We start from the raw sequence: 17,333 nt of genomic DNA, 5'->3' as shown, positions 1-17,333 counted from the left end.
AGGAATGTATTACCGTCCGTGGTCACCAGTCAGGCCACACCCTGGGCCTTAATGACTAAATTAACATCAATGACTCAAAGAATTGCTTGCGGTGCACACGAGATGATCAAGCTCTCGGGGCTGAACCAAAACAGCTTTCACGAACAGGGCATAGTACGAGCATACGCAGACTCACCTTTCATGGAAGTTGGCGGTTGTAACTTGTTGCCGAATCTTTCCCGCTCACTCTCCGCTACACCACCAGCTGGCTTGCTTGCCGACCGTCGACGCTGAGAGAAGTCGACTCAGAAGAAGCACAGGATCACTTGCCTCCGGGTCGTTATCGAAGCACTGCATAGGGAAATGAAGTCTACCATTACCGCTGAATTTAAGCAAAAACAGCCACACATACAAGGACTGCGTTCAGAGAAGTCCGAAATTTTTTTTCTGGCTGAGTTACATACGCAGTGCTGAAGCATCGGTAAAGACAGATGGTATAAGTTCGACCATCCTTACAAAAACCGCTTGGTTCTACCTCTGAAGACACACACACACACACACACACACACACACACACACACACACACACACACACACACACACACACACACACACACACACACACACACACACACACACACACACACACACACACACACACACACACACGCGCGCAGAGATGAATGTAGGCGCAGAATATCGCCATATTGGTAAATATATCTACTTCAGCTACCAATGGGTGCTTTACTGGCTACTTAGATAGTCGTGGCAGGGGATACAAACCACGGCATGAAGTCCGGCAGCATATACGGAATACTGCAATACTGTATACACGGCCCAAACTCGCGCAGACCGCGAGTGACCACTTGGTTTCCTTTCCGTGTTTGGAATCGTCCGCCTCGTACTGACACGATGTGAAAAGATAAGCAGCGATTACCATTAAACACGATGACTATAACTTCTTGGTCATTCTTAGATTGCACACAAACACGCAGGTTGTCAGCGGATAGTCATTAAACGTCCCCTGTCTTCGTGCAGCCAACAAATGTTACAAAAGCACAGTCATCGTCACCATTAGTGTGACCCTCAGCCGGGCAAAGACCTCGCCGATGTTCAGCGAACAATCCCGGTCCTGTGCTCGCTGCCGCCACGTTGTACTCGCAAACTTCTCAACCTCTTCAGCCCACCTAACTTTCTGTCTCCCCTTCCCGCGTTCGTGTTCTCTTGCAATCTAATCGGTTACCGCTAATTACCAGTGGTCATCTTGCACGTATACGCGCTAGCAGAATGCCCTGCTCGTGTCCATTTCTTCTTCTTCTTCTTCTACTTGTTGTTGTTGTTGTTGTTTTTGTTGTTGTTGTTGTTGTTGTTGTTGTTGTTGTTGTTGTTGTTGTTTTGGACTAAGATGTCTTAAAAGCCTGTTTGTTTTCTTACACACTCTGCTTCTCCTGTGTCTCTTGAGGTCCCACCCTTCAAATTTTCCTTCCGTTCCTCAATTTATGTTGAACCCCCTTTGCCGGCGTCAAGCTTTCTGCTTCCTCGGTAGGTACCGATAAGATGCAGCTGTTGCGTACCATCAGCGTCAAATGAAACCCGAACAGCGGCAAGCCTTCGCGATGGTATAGTTCGCGCTGTCCAGTTATCACGATTGACAGGCGCGCGCATCCATGTTCGCGCACTATACCACTGAGTCACGAAAGCTTGGCGCTGCTCTGGTTTAATTTGACGCGGATAATACGTTCCTCTTGACAGCTAGTAGACGAAAGAACAGCGAAGCGACTCAAAATTGTCGGATGTCTTCGGAAGAAAAAAATAAAACAAAAATTCGAAGCCCTTCCATTGCTGAGAGAGTGAAATCCAAGGCGAGAGCCAGCAGCGGCTGCGGCACGCACGTTCTATAGCACATTCTACGTCCTTCTCGCATTCATTCGGGCTTATGCGCGCCTTAGATTTCCGCCGTTTTGATTGATTGATATGTGGGGTTTAACGTCCCAAAACCACTATATGATTATGAGAGACGCCGTAGTGGAGGGCTCCGGAAATTTAGACCACCTGGTCCGCCGTTTTACTTCCGAGCGAACGACACGCCTCCGATCTCATAGCATGTCCAAAGGGCAACAGCCAATAATAGTGCTAGCTCGATCACTACGTCACGAGACAGAGGAGCACAACGATTGGTGGGAAGCGCCATATCCGAGCATCGCGGCAGTTGCGATAAAGGCATGCGCGGCGGCAGAGAAGCTATGCGGGGTGCCGAACGTATTTTTACGAGCATCTTGTCTACGGGTGCGATCCGCCAAAGCAGGCGACATACAGCTTTGCTGTAATATGGGAACTGAAGCCCTAACCGCACGTGCGCGCTACAACACGTCAGCGCGCGGCGAACATACTTGGTAACGCGCCCTCTCCACGAGAAGGGAATGGGCGCGCGGATAAAACGAAGCGACGCGCCCTGTCTCTCCATGGGGACAGGGCGCGGCGCCGAGTCCACAAGCCACGAGTTGACGCGCTGAAACGCGTTCATGTGGGTATGGCCTTAGAAACAAGGACGGTGAAATTGCAACCGAATCCGCATTAAATAAATGTGCAGGCTCGGAAAAGCGCGCAGGAAGCAAACTTCCCCAACGTCGCTATGACATTATACCAACGCAGAAGACTTAGACTGTGGTTTCCGCGGACAATTCAAGCCTAAGAGAGAAAACAAAAACTGCCAAGAACCCCGACTCAGTTCAAAGAACACAACAAAGAAATAGAAAGCAAGAGAATAAAGACAAAGCCAGCCAGACGAGGCAGAATCTCTTTTTGGTGTCTTGTATAACTGTACACAAGCCGACGTATACATTCATCGTGGCAAAGTTCCCTGTCGTCGAGTGGGAGAACAAGGCCCATTAACGAGTACTTTCGTATTTTACCCCACTCCTCCTTCTCGTACCGCACCGTTGATCTTTTATACAGCGAAACATTGTCTATAACGTTTTCCCGTTTCGCACACTCGGTCGGTGCAGGCACGTGCAGGAAAAAAAAAAAAGTGAAACCGAATGGTTCCGCGAAAAACGCCGTCGCTCACAGATGGAACCGTGCAGACTCGAACGAAGGAGGCACCTAAAAAAACAGCATCGATACGAAACACAAGTGAACGAGTTGAAAAGAGAACTACATCGCCGCGCAACGACACGCAATAACGGCATACTTCAACAACGTCGCCAACTCGCGGCAGGCCCATCCGGAGTTGAAGAACACCACTTTAGTCTCCTTCGGCATTCCGAAATAAATTCATATCGACGCACCGCAACACAGGCCGGATAGGAACACCGCGAAATGCAATAGCTCGGTCTTCAGCGCCATCAGCGGCATGAATCGGGCCAGGAAGAGCAAAAGAAAAAAAAAAACACGGAGGCGGAGAAGAGAACACAAAGGCCACAACCGAGACAATGGTGAGAAGTTTACCGCGGAGCCCCCGACGCAGCTGACGCCTCCGTGACGAAAACTCCAAAACGATCGTTGTCGAGGCAAAGAAGCTCCGGTGCGTGCTTTCCGAACAAACGAACGAACGAACGAACAAACAGGCAACGATGCGAGCATGGATGCAAACAAGGTGTATGGCGTAGCACGCAAAAGCGTCGTTTTCATCTCGCGAGTGCCCCACGGGGGTATGCCTCGACAAGAAGCGGGCGGTGGAGGAGGAGCCGAAATCGAGTACGAGGGATGCCGCGTGCGCCAAATGTAATTTGCATTTCATACATGTCCGGCGCACACGCGAACAGGCGTGCGCAGCTTCGGTTTCCTTCGATTCCTTCTAAGAACACGCGGCCTTCACAGTAAACGGTTGTTTTATGCGAAATCGCCGAAAAAAAGCTTGCAGTGAAGCTACGCAAAAAAAAAAAAAAACCAACTCAAATGCCCGCATTCCCCAATATTCCTCGTCTCTTTCTCGTGCCTTTGGCTCATCAGTACGTCGCTTTCTCCACGTGCTGACGAAGTATCGAACATATCTGCACACAGACCGATACAAATGACCCACGCGTAGCCCGACCTCAGGAACGAACTAAACCCAACTGGCTGCTCGCATATTCAGCGATGTCTCGTGCAGTTCGTGTTTTCTGCTCCGCTGACGGATGAATGCGGATGAGTGACAAGGAGCACCCCAAAAAACAAACGTCACAGTTAGTTTCAAAATGTTATAACTACAGCAACTTTTTTTTAAACTGTTACGTCGTACAAAATATACGGACGAGCCGATCAAACGAAAATACAGAGTGTTCTGACCTTCCGTTTGTCTGGCTCTGCCATTACTTCATTTTCGCCCGCTGTTCATCAGATCAATCATGACAAACCAACTTATGGAATATTAAACATTAGTTAACTATAAGAACCATCGTCTACAAGGCTATAAAACAGGATATAGTATAGCGATTGTCTTCAACAAAGTTTACTATCTAACTTCCAAAAGACAATTAGACAGCTGCTAGCGGTTTTAGTATACCTTGAACCGCAATAAAAACAAAACAAAGAACAAAACAAAACAAACAAGTACAGATATAAGAAATACTCGATTGGCAAAAGCAAAAATAAAGCTTTTGGACAGCTGTAGCGAGCAGTACAGCGCTATGTGCATTCTATGACGTGTATCATAGTACTTTAGGTGATTCTTTGCGACTCATTTTGACTTATATAGAAGAAACATTATATATATATATATATATATATATATATATATATATATATATATATATATATATATATATATATATATATATATATATATATATATATATATATCGGCTCGTTTTTTCGTGTTTTGACACAATATTAATAAAATCAACAGACTATAATGCCAAGGAAAGTGTAGGGGAGGTTATTCGACCAAATTGTAAGGTAAATGTGAAGAAGCAAAAGTGGGCGAAAAGATAAGTTGCCCTAGGCAAAAACCGAACCTTCGACCTTCGAACCGCTGAGCTACCACGGCGGCTATCCTTACAGTCACTTTATTTGGTATATATGTAAATTTAAACGTGGGAGTGTCAGTCAGCGCCATCTGTAGCCATGATGGCGGGTGTGGCACACTCTTTTATGAGCCTGTGTGGCGTCACGTAACATGTGAACTTATTACGAGCTGGCAGCTGACCAAAAGTCCCTCGTATACAACCTAAGGCACCAAGTCTGCCAGTACGAGACCCTCCTCGTAATAAACGAGCCGCTCATTTATATATATATATATATATATATATATATATATATATATATATATATATATATATATATATATATATATATATATATATATATATATATATATATATATATATAATAAAGATTTCGAGACGGGCGGGGACCGATCAATGTAATCTACTGAGAAGAAGCAGAAGATTTGCGCTGCTTTCGAGTCGGCTTAGGAGGCTGCATGGGGAACCACGCGAATTTTCTCACGAGAAGTACTCGCCAAAAGTTTGACGCCGTACGGCCGCGGCGAGTCGAGCGTCGCAATGACGCTTCGACGCTCGACAGGAAACCGTGCGTTGTATGCTATACTGCACGAAACAAGGACACGCGCCGTTGCACTGGTACACACGGCACACGCTCGCCGATCGAGCCATGTGCGCGGAGCGGTCGACGGCGATACGGCCTCCGACATAGGCCTAACAATGCTCCGAAAACGGACAACCGCGGGACGCCATCATTACCGGTCTTTTCCGCGGAAGTTCGGATTTTCGGGTCGCATCGTCGGACGCCGGCGCGTCCACGCTCTCCACCCCTCCCCCCTTCCTGGCGTTGTTTTCTTCCTCCCTGCCACATCCTTGCCCGAGACGCACAGCGCGCCTCGCGGGAGTTCCCGATCACAAAGCGAGCCCAAATGCTCCTTCTTATATGCCGTTATAAGCAATGATATATAGAGAGAAACTTGGACGCACGATCAGTTTAGCAACGAATAGACAATTCAGCATACCTTGTGCGACCGCTCGTAGTATGCAGCGAACAGAGACAGTCGTTTTTCAACGCGTTCATTCTGTTGGACTATCCACGTCAGTACGAAAACATCAATAGGATGCGTAAGACGGCCTTGCATTCAGTGTATACGTGCGTTTATTGCAATACACCTCCCCTTCTGAACTACTCGTATTGAAACGCACCTGCAGTTTCTTCTTCTTTCTTCTCTATCGCGTTTTTCATCCTATTTACAGTCCCTACTTCTTCACCCTGGTGCGGGGTACCTAACTGGATACTATAGCTTTGCCAAATGACATACCTTCTTAACGGGCAGGACGCTTGAAGAATGGAAGGATACAGGACAGAGCGCTCATACGCAGCCAATTAGTTTCCGCCACTACACATCTAATTAAACTCCCCGCCTTCGACCACTCTTTCCCTCTGTTCCGCGGATTCGCGTACGATGTCATCCAATCAGCCGCGGAAACATAACTGCGGTAACAGAAAATGCACTTACGTTCAAAAGGCGAGCGTGTACCTCGAAGAGCGGTGCAGTTCCTCAATATTTAACATAAGGCGAAGTAATGTGACTGTAGGTGCTAATATACGCGCATGCTCGCAACATCATTTCTGTGACACCAATTCAGATTACCGTCTTCCGTCGCGTATAACCGGCCCCTGCATATGGCCTGCACAAGTAACTACAAATCGAGAAAAAAAAATAAAAATAAAAAACCCATGTATTGCTAAAATTGTTTTCCCTGCACTACCAAGAAACAGTGCAGTGAAGTCAACTATAACACCGAAATTTGCGGACAATTCTTACCCCGACTTGAGCCCTGAGCTTTCTTTGTATTTTACAGGGGCTTTACGTGAGAAAATAGTGCATATTACGTACATGTTTCCTGACTAATACGAGAAACGAACTGCATTTACTTCTCAATTTTCGTAAAATAAATTAAGGCGGTCGTGCACATCGCAGCGTTGTTACGCATCACGAGCGTATCCACGTTCATCCGGGGAGTGCGTCCGAATTCGCCTCCTTTCCATGCAACACTCGTTAGAGATTTGTGTGTGTAGAAAAAGTAGGTGACGATTTAGAGTACTAGATACTCTGCTATGGGAGAGCATATAACCATCCCCCTCAACGATTCATGTTTTTGTTTAGAAAAAAATTATTGCCACAAACGTCAATAACACTCAACAGAACATTTCCTTCTTAGACATACTCTAACGATGATGACAAAACAGACTGTCATGACTTCGTTGCCGTACTCGAAAAACCCAGCACCGGCGTCGGAACGAATAGAGCGTTCGAACTTACAGAACAACGGTCCTCAAAGGTGCGCCGGTCATTCGCGCTATTGTATGTGTTATTTTCCAATAATTGGGGCTCCCGCGATCGTATAATATAAGCTTGTGGGCGATGAACCGTTCTTAATATGGCAATCTGATCTTTTAATCAAGTCACTCGTCATTTCCAACTTGTCGGACTGTGGATGTGAACGCGCAACCTTCCGTTTCGGCGCCATGTCCTATAGTCATTACGCACTATGACAACTGCGTAGCCCTCCCCCCCGCTCCTTCCCCCCACAACAGGTTTAAGACCAATGAGAGTCGCTTCGCTTCCACCGCGGAGGGAAAAGACACGATAGGGTATCGCCCGCACTGCGCTAACTTCATTTCCGTCAAGATAGAAAGAAACAACGACAGGTAGAAATAAAAATGGGGCCCTGAAAATGAATGTAAGCCGTTCAGGTTTACCCTTATTCTTCGACTACAGGTTAGAGCCGACTACGCATTTCAGCTCTCCGAAGTTGCACAGCGGGGCTATACCATAAACGCTTGCCCACCATGGCTTGGGGTGAAATTTCACTCACCAGGAAGAGGGTAACAACAACATACAGTGCTGGAGTTAGTGCCTCCTGACTGTGAGTATATTTATCAATTATTTTTATTCGATTACGACGCCAATAGCGAATCCACCCGGTACAAAGGGCATGTGGCTACGCACATATCATAATCATGTACACGAGAACTTTCGCAGTTTACTCATCTTTGGCCGCAGTAACCGCAAATTGAGATCGTAATCTCGCACTGTGACTGGGCTTCATCGTAGCTTCGTCGCAAGGGCGAAGCAATGCATGCAATGCCAATAAATAGGAATGTCACACAGAACGACGACCAGCTCGATACTAGCCCGATACATATCCGGGACATGACGGCGACGACAACGACAAAAATCTGCCGAGAAAGTTCATATAATAGCAATTGCTACAAAGAGAAAATAAATACGTATGTGTCAAGTTCTTCAGCGAGTATTGAACTTGGGTAAAATAATTATAATCTCCAAAGAATGTTCACGTGTCTCTTTTAAAGTCACATTCGGAGAATGCCAGAGCTTAGAAGAAAAAAAAAGTTAAATGACATTAAAGAAAAAAAGTTGGGAGCGCGCAGCCTCTGATTTAATCAGGCACAGTCTTTGACGAGGTTTCTGAGACGATCCTTCAGGTAAAAAGGATAAAAAACTACGATAAAAACATGTTTCCACAACCCCATCACTTCACTTTTTTTCTTTAATTCCTCACTGCCACACTATAGAAATAACCTATAGCCACGTGCACACATACTTACGAACACTAAGTCGTATTTACGAGTGTTTTATGCAGCAAAAGGCAGACTATTTCGTTTAAAGCGTCGCAATAAAGCTTAAAGTGCGCCGTAAGTTAAAATTCGAAACGACGCGCAGGTGCCAGTTTATTCGTGCTAGACGAATAATAATAAAAAAAAACCGCAGCGTTTCGTTCGCGAGTCACTTCAACGACGTCGTCGTTGAACTGACCTTTATAACCCGCATAAATCGAGTTTCAGAACTATACGACCGGGTTTTAACCTTTTCTGTTTACTTCGAGAAACGGGTCACGTGACACCCCGCGCTACAGCTCCTTTCTGTGAAAAAAAAACAAAAAAGAACAAAAAAAACGACGAAATGTCAGTCACAGAGCCACGACGCTGTGAATCGGCACAGCCATGTGCGCTCCATACATCGACATACACACGGTGCAAGCTGGCCTCTCTATTTTATAACGTCGCGAACTTTCAGCTGTCGCGAGCTCGTACACTCAGTTAAAAAAAAAAAAACTTAATACGAAACGCAAAACACAACTTCTGCTTCAGCGAAATGCACGCATGAAACTTTCCCAACTCAACATTTAATAAGACCCAGCGGGAAATCAAGCCGAGAAAAGTATGGAAGACGTTACTTGTAAGAGTTGTGATACAGACCTGAATTAAATGGACGTAAACACAGACAGAGACATATCGGATAGAGAGACCCAGAGAAAAATGGATGCTTTATAGACACTGTATATGTACAAATAGACATTCTATAGACATTCTATAGACTCTCTAAATTATTTTATAAAGACCCCTACCATAGCTCAATTGGTAAGAGCATTATTAAGAGAATTATTAAGAGCATTATTCGAGAATCGCACGTTTGGTTCTTTCCAGCGGCAATGATAACCTCACTTAAAGGGTTTGGCTGACCCGACTGTTTACGGGTTCTCGTCAAACGCTTTCTAACACACACACACACACACACACACACACACACACACACACACACACACACACACACACACACACACACACACACACACACACACACACACACACACACACACACACACACAAAACTAGCGCTCAAATGTCCCTTTGCTTGTTGGCTTAGGTGTCTGGGATCCGCACTCGCCCGTTTGGCGTTTGTGCAAATTTGTGCACAAACAGTGCGCTTTGGTGCACCTTGGTGTACTTACTCCTTGGTTTTAACTGCGATTCGTCACGCCGCCGGAGCAGCTCTTAAGATTTCACTTAAAAAGAAGCACGCAGTTAAGACTAGCACCGCCAGGTGGTTTAGCAATGCCAATTACTTCAATAAATCAGTTACTTCAATTACAATCACTTAATTTGCGTTAATCATTTAGACAATTCATTCACCCTTATTAAGTAGAGCTCCGATATCATATGCATCCATTTCAAATCTTAAATTGAATTATAATCATGTATTTATATTCTTTAAAAGTCTCTTCATAGAAATTCGGAAAACCGGAAGTAAGTCCTTTACCGAAAGTGCCTGACCGGAAGTGATTGAAACCACGTTGCCAAAATCACGTCGTCCAACGAACTGCCAAATGCGAACGCATGCATAGTCCGCTATTGCGCTGCGAAGTCACAACGCTTTTAAAGATGCAGAAATATGCAGACAGCGGTGATCAGATTTTACGAGAGTATACCACATAACGCGCGATGTAAAAGAAAAAAACAAAACAAAGGTAAATATGTAATATAAAACAACCATACTTTTGGATCGCGCCTGCTACACTTCACTTTGCATTTACGGCTCATAGCGCTATATCGGGCGTCGACAGAACGCGCTAACAGTTTGCTCAGTTTTTACGACACGAGCTAAGCGCTACAGAAGCCGCAGCGGTGAATATCGCGATCGTGAACCTTTATACCCACGCGGAATTCAGGTGGACGTGCGAAAAAATTAGGGTCGGGGAAGAATAAAGAAAACGAATTGTAAAAAAAGCGAGAAATGAGACAGAAGGAGTGCGAGGCATTTCGTAAAAAGGTCAAAAAGCGGTGTTTTTTATTTTTGTTTTCGTCTTTCGCTGAAGTGGCAGCGGCAAAAATATTCAGACCAGAAAAGAAAAATGGAGAAGTGAGCTTTCAAATCGACGGAAATACGATCCGCCAATGGCGCAGTTTCGACGACGACACGCTCGAAATGGACAACGCAGAACGCCATCAAACGGGAGTAATTTAGATGACTTTGAAAGCAAAAAAAAAAAACTCAGAACGAGAGAAAAAGAACGCGAACGAAAAAACGAGTGAAAAACTTGAGAGAGAAAAAAAAGGGAGAGACCGAGACCGAAGCCGGACCATGCAATGATGCGAAAAACGAAAGACTTTATCAACTCGAATTCGCGTTTAAACAGCTTTAAAGTAAACAAAAGAAAACAGATAAACAACGCGAGCACTCGGAAAGAAGGGACTTTCGCTCGCCGACTCTTCGGTCGCAACAATCGCGTGTCGAGAAGCTATCAAGGCCTCCTCGACAATACTCGCGGACTGAACAGCATTCCTGCCTCTATTTTCTTCGCGCCCTTGCCGCAATGCAAACACGACCAGGAAAAAAAAAAGATAGAAAAACGGCGGTCGCACGCAGGGGCCACCATTTCCGGTGCCGCTTCCGGAGGGGGAAGTTCACGAACGACGGACGAAGCGCGTCGATAATCCACGGCCACAGGGCGCGAACGACTGCCGCTTCAACCGACGCTTCGATTGTGCACTATTCGTCTTCCTGGCGAGCCGAGTTGCCCTTTTTCAAGCTTCCGGCATCGGAACGAGCGACACCGAATCGCGAGCATTGTGACTGCGAGAAGACCAACAAACAAGCTTCCCCATCCCGAACACGCGAAACGGGCTCCACTCTCTAAAGGTGCGCTCCTGTTGACGTCGGCGGAAAGGCAAGCTGCGTCCCGATACAATCGCTGCCCTGTCGGAATGCGGCGCCGCGCGTCAGGTGTCAACGCCGAGCGCCACGCGCCATTGCGCTCAATACGTACCAGCCTCCGGGCGGGCACGGCGAGCCGATAAGTTTCCGCCCCTCCCGTATCAGCGTGCGAGCGTTCGCACACACCGCAGTTTCGGTTAGCCGACTATGCATGTCCGCAACGGGTTATAGCTTCCGTTTATTCTTTCGAAGTCGATAGGAAGCGTTGTCGCAAAGTGGTGGGAAGATTTATTAGATATTTTTTTTTTGAAAAGATCAACGGTCCCGAGAGTAAAGTGAAATTACGGCAACGTTATACGTGGCAGTCTTGTCCACAGCATTGTGTTTCGCGCGCTAACAGACACTGATAACGGCAGCAATGACCATGGGTCCATATATTATTACAGTCACTCACGAACGGGCCGACTCATACAGGTTACACACTCACTTCACAGGTATCAAACGACGTAAAGTGTGTCAACAAGGGCGTAACGTAGAGGTGATCAAGTAAGAACGAGCATGTGAGAGAGGGAATGGACGTGGGCGCGATTTAGAGAAGACAACAGTGAACCCTAATATCGGCGCGATGAGTGCCCGCGAATGCGTACATGTAAACACTCATTATCATCAACAACATTGATTTGTGGGGTTTAACGTCCCAAAACCACTATTTGATTATGAGAGACGCCGTAGTGGAGGGCTCCGGAAATTTCGACCACCTGCGGTTCGTTAACGTGCACCCAAATCTGAGTACACGCGCCTACAACATTTCCGCCTCCATCGGAAATCAGCCGCCACAGCCGGGATTTGATCCCGCGACCTGCGGGTCAGCAGCCGAATACCTTAGGCACAAGACCACCGTAGCGGGGCTATCATCAACAACAGCTCACAAAAACGTACACGAATAAATATACACACGCAGCAATGCGAGCGCAGTAAGAGCTTCCCCACTTGAGGCACTTTCACGTTGCGAGAATTGTAAGTTGAGCCTAGCCATGCGTTCCGAGCTTGAGCGGTTCAAGCCTGGGTACACACTCCCCGTAAACGATGGCTATTTGCGTAAACGAGGGCCGATACGGAAGTGGACCTTCGTTAGGGGTTACTCAATGAAAGACCACTTCTCCTAACGCAAGGGAGCATCACGGAGAAGCTCTTAACCCACCCTTTAACATGATTTTCTCGCTGTCTCCTGAAAAACGGGACTCCCACCAGTTACCCCGTTCGTTCTTTCCGCCTCATCATGACGTTACACTACAATCGAAGAAGGCACGTTCAAACGCAGCGACGCACGACTACAGTTTCCCAGCGACACAAGAAGATTAGCGCTCGGATCGAAACGAGACGGGCTGCAGCTGTGACGCGCAAAACGAACCCGGACGTCTCCGTCGATAGAAGAGTTTCGAAGTATGGAATAGGAAGGACGGAGAGTTGGAAAAAGACGGCCCAATGTCTCCGCCGTGCGCTGCCGCACGAAGCCATCGACCGAACGGCGACAAGCGCCGTCGATAAACGACCCCCCTTCACACACCCCTCCACTGGCACAGCAAGCAAGCATCAAGCGCTAACGTGGCATCCCTTCCATTTAAAGGAGGACGGCAAAGATTGGTGAAGCTGTCCGGGGTAGCACGTTCGTCTTCGGTAACAAGATGCACGGCCGTCACCGCCGCCTCGCACGTTCCTCGTAGAGCCAGACAAGGCGCAGCAGATGACACTGAGCGACAGCCACCCCGAGAACGGGCTTCCACCGGAAGACAAGTGGGTTCCCGCTACTCGCCAACGCATTTAAATCATTGTACAGCCGCGCGTCTTCACTTCCGGCAACAGTGGTACCAAACACCGCGGATCGATAGGTCGAAGTTTCGGGATCAAAACCACTTTTTTTCCTTCTACTTCAAGATTATGTCAAAGCAGGTGAACGGGAACAACGTAAGCAGAGCAACAAAATTACCAAGGAGCTGCTTTCACGTTCATAAGAGAGACAACAAGAACAAGAAGAAGAACAACAACAAAACGAAGAAGAAGAAGAAGAAGAGACGTTGCCGCTACTAGAGGAGGTGTTGCGAGAAGGCGCCGACAGCTGCACGACTTCGTCACTGTCAAAGAGAAAACAGTTTGTTAAAAATATAACATACCAGTGAGAAGGGACGGTCGGGGAAAATAAGCGAATAACAGTTTACAGCGGTGCAAAGCACGCACGGGTTGGGTTCCGGCCTTCCCTGTCAACGAAAAGAATATCCCCATTCTTTTTCTATTTCTTTTTTTTTTGCCCGCTCGTTCTTTCAGATGAAGTAAGAAAAAAAATATGGTGTAAGCAAGTATATAACGGGGCAAACAAGACCGCTGAAGCTATCGGGAGGACGCCAACATATTTTGTTGCCGGGAAAGGAGCCGAGCAAAATAAAAGTGGTTCTTCCCGGTTCATTCTAACATCACTTTTCATCGCTCGGTATAGCATAATTGAACGCACTATTCAGAAAACAGATCAGGCATAACACGGAACGAGACAATTTTCTGATCAAACAGCGCGCTAAACTAGTACTAAAAGAACGGAAAAAAAAGCACCCTCAGTATTAATAAAAAAAAGCATGGCTTATTTTGTGCAAGAGGGGGCGATTCCACCCAAGGGAATCTATCTATCTATCTATCTATCTATCTATCTATCTATCTATCTATCTATCTATCTATCTATCTATCTATCTATCTATCTATCTATCTATCTATCTATCTATCTATCTATCTATCTATCTATCTATCTATCTATCTATCTGTCTGTCTGTCTGTCTGTCTGTCTGTCTGTCTGTCTGTCTGTCTGTCTGTCTGTCTGTCTGTCTGTCTGTCTGTCTGTCTGTCTGTCTGTCTGTCTGTCTGTCTGTCTGTCTGTCTGTCTGTCTGTCTATCTATCTATCTATCTATCTATCTATCTATCTATCTATCTATCTATCTATCTATCTATCTATCTATCTATCTATCTATCTATCTATCTATCTATATATCTATCTATCCGTCTGTCCGTCCGTCCGTCCGTCCGTCTGTCCGTCCGTCCGTCCGTCCGTCCGTCCGTCCGTCCGTCCGTCCGTCCGTCCGTCCGTCTGTCTGTCTGTCTGTCTGTCTGTCTGTCTGTCTGTCTGTCCGTCCGTCCGTCCGTCCGTCCGTCCGTCCGTCCGTCCGTCTGTCCGTCCCTCTCCATCCGTCCATCCGTCTGTGTCTGTCTGTGCACGCAGGACCGTAAGTATTCCTCAATAAATAATTGCCGTATATAGTGTTTAATAGCAAAGCCGTTCTTGCTCTAAGCATGCCCCGACGCGGTGGTCTAGTGGCTAAGGTGCTCGGCTGCTGACCCGCAGGTCACGGGATCGAATTCCGGCTGCGGCGGCTGCATTTTCGATGGAGAGAAAAATGCTGTAGGCCCGTGTGCTCAGATTTGGGCGCAGGTTAAAAAAACCCAGGTGATCGAAGTTTCCGGAGCCCTCCACTACGGCGTCTCTTATAATCATGTGGTGGTTTTTGGACGTTAAGTCCCACATATCAATCAATTGGTCTAGGCTTTCATATCCGGGGACAGTCACAGATCGTAGATCGCAGTGGGATTTACTCACAAAACGTGGGTAAACCGCACTACGGGTATGTGCCACTGCTCACTATAGATTCCCACAACTCAACACTAGCTGCAATCGCTAAACATGGCCGGTGCACATGAAAGTGTTGCATGAGACTGTTAATAAAATTGGAAAACCTGTTATGTGACTCTGTCAGGCTCAAATCCTTGATTAACGAGCAAAATGTATGAAAACAAATATTCTCACACTCACCACAACTACACGAAAAGTGGTGCTCCATATTGTCTTATTGTTATTTTTTGTTTAGACTATCTTTTTTTTTTTGCCACCAAGGTATCCGCAGAGGCTTAGAAACACCACCTGCACCTCTTAACTTGGCCAGCGATACGATCTCTTTCCTTATTTCACTCCAGAAGCGCCACCCTCCGGACGTTCTCGCAACGCGGCAGACTCATGAACAATGCACTTCAAAACGCCTAGCACCCCGCCAGGGACACTCCTGTATCATACGATGTTTCGTGCAACATAAATCAACGAACGAGCAGCGCCGACTACAACAAGAACCACACGGGACGCACAAGCGCGTTGAACACAACTTCTGAACAAAGTGGTACACAAAAACAGGTAGCAGCAGCTGGTGCTTCTGCACACCCTTGACACGTTAAAGCCACGTATACAAAGCACGAACAGCAACATCGACAAATATAATAAAACAACAGACACAAAGCAACAGAAAAAAGTGATCCTGACGAAGAGGCTTCGTGAGGCGACATATACAGGAGTAAGCAATGACAAAGTATACCCTCAATTTCTTTGACCCTTACAGACACTCCAAGTTTTGAAGGATGAAAAGGAAGGAAGAAATGCCGTGCGGCTTTCCCCTCTCTTGCCACTATAACGCAGCCCTATCCACCTATAAGGTTTCTAACGATGAAACGGGCTGGTGGCGCACCGGTTCTATCTGGAAAGAGAGAGAGAGAGGAGGATGAACACGGAGGAAGATAGAAAGAGGAGGGGGCGACGCACCAGCCTCATGACGACGAGAAAATAATGAACGCGCGCAGATAAATAAAATCGAAAGAAGAGAAAGAAATCAATCAAGGTGTCTCCTTCTCCACAGAAGACGAAGAAGAAGAAGGTCCCTGATGTGAAGGATAATGAAGGACCAAAATACAGGGCGGTGAGCTAGCGAGAGAAAAGCCCTTATAAGTATTTGAGGCAGGCGCTGTGAACGCAGGGATGAAGAAGAAATAAAGTTCTTATTTTTCTAAAAAAAAAGAGTGAAAGGAACTTATGATCAAGTCATGAGGGAGCAACAAGGCTGAGAACTTCACGTAAATATATAACAATAATAGTAACAGGAGAGATAAATGATAGACGCAAAGCTTAAACGGCGCTTAGCAGCTAGACTCGTTGACTCGATGCTTTTTTTTTTCCTTACTGGACACTGCTTTCTGGTGCTGGAAGCGGTCCTACCCGTTTGTCTTTGCTTTGGATTTGTTCTCCATGCCTTCCGGACATCTTTCGCACAGCTTCTTCTTCGGGACAGGTTTCTGCCGTTGCCATTTATATAAAGCTGCGAGGAGTGCAATTTCAAAACGCTTCATTTATGGAGCGCCTGGAGATTACGTGGGAGGGGCCCAACTGCAACTTCAGCCCCCCCCCCCTTTTCCCCCCTATTTTTCTTTCTGTGCCATCGCCCAAGCGCGACCGAACTCATCTCCTCCACACATTTTCAGCTCTCAATTTGTTTTTCTTTCTCTTCGTATTCTTCACAGTCAGAGGGACTCCAACAGACTCTCGGCCTTTACCTGTTATTGTTTCGTCAAAAATTAAAAAAAAAATATTCTTGAGTTGCCACCTCCATATTTTTTCCCCTTCCCTTCTTTCACGTTACACGGCAGTCAGCTCAGCCTCTATTTAGTTATTTTTTTCGCGCACAAGCGTAATGCAGGAGTGAAGACGCAGAGCCTACGCAGCGAACTCGGCTCTCTTTCGCTCTCTCTCTCTTTACACTACAGTAGACGCGCATTTAGCACCGACGACCCATGTTGAACAACGTGCCCAGTTCAGAAATTTTATGGACAAATCAGACGCGGGAATATTGAAAGAAACCTCGCTGGGGATGCATCAGCAAACGAGACCTGCCACTAAAGCCAAGGAAGGGATGCATGTTACCGAGAATGCTAAGATTATGTACACTCTAGCCATCACTTGACAATATCGCACGAGCTTCCACCACCGCAGGTTACGGAAGACTCCAATATCGACAAAAAGGAACGAGATGAGATATACAATCAGCTATATCCCCG

General features: G+C 46.6%; 1 protein-coding gene across 6 annotated transcripts in view; it reads right to left on the bottom strand.

Moving 5' to 3' along the window:
- Positions 1-17,333, bottom strand: part of Pgant5 (polypeptide N-acetylgalactosaminyltransferase 5) — a 316,819-nt gene that overhangs the window by 87,894 nt on the left and 211,592 nt on the right. For all 6 annotated transcript variants that reach the window (XM_075888159.1, XM_075888168.1, XM_075888164.1 and 3 more), the window contains one exon: positions 176-330. The gene's annotated coding sequence lies outside the window, so the exon portion shown is untranslated. The remainder of the gene's footprint in view (positions 1-175; positions 331-17,333) is intronic.

The sequence above is a fragment of the Rhipicephalus microplus genome, chromosome 1 (assembly GCF_043290135.1).
Source record: "Rhipicephalus microplus isolate Deutch F79 chromosome 1, USDA_Rmic, whole genome shotgun sequence".
Classification (NCBI taxonomy): Eukaryota; Metazoa; Arthropoda; class Arachnida; order Ixodida; family Ixodidae; genus Rhipicephalus; species Rhipicephalus microplus.
The sequence above is the reverse complement of the archived record's forward strand: the minus strand, read 5'-3'. Positions and strand labels throughout refer to the sequence as shown.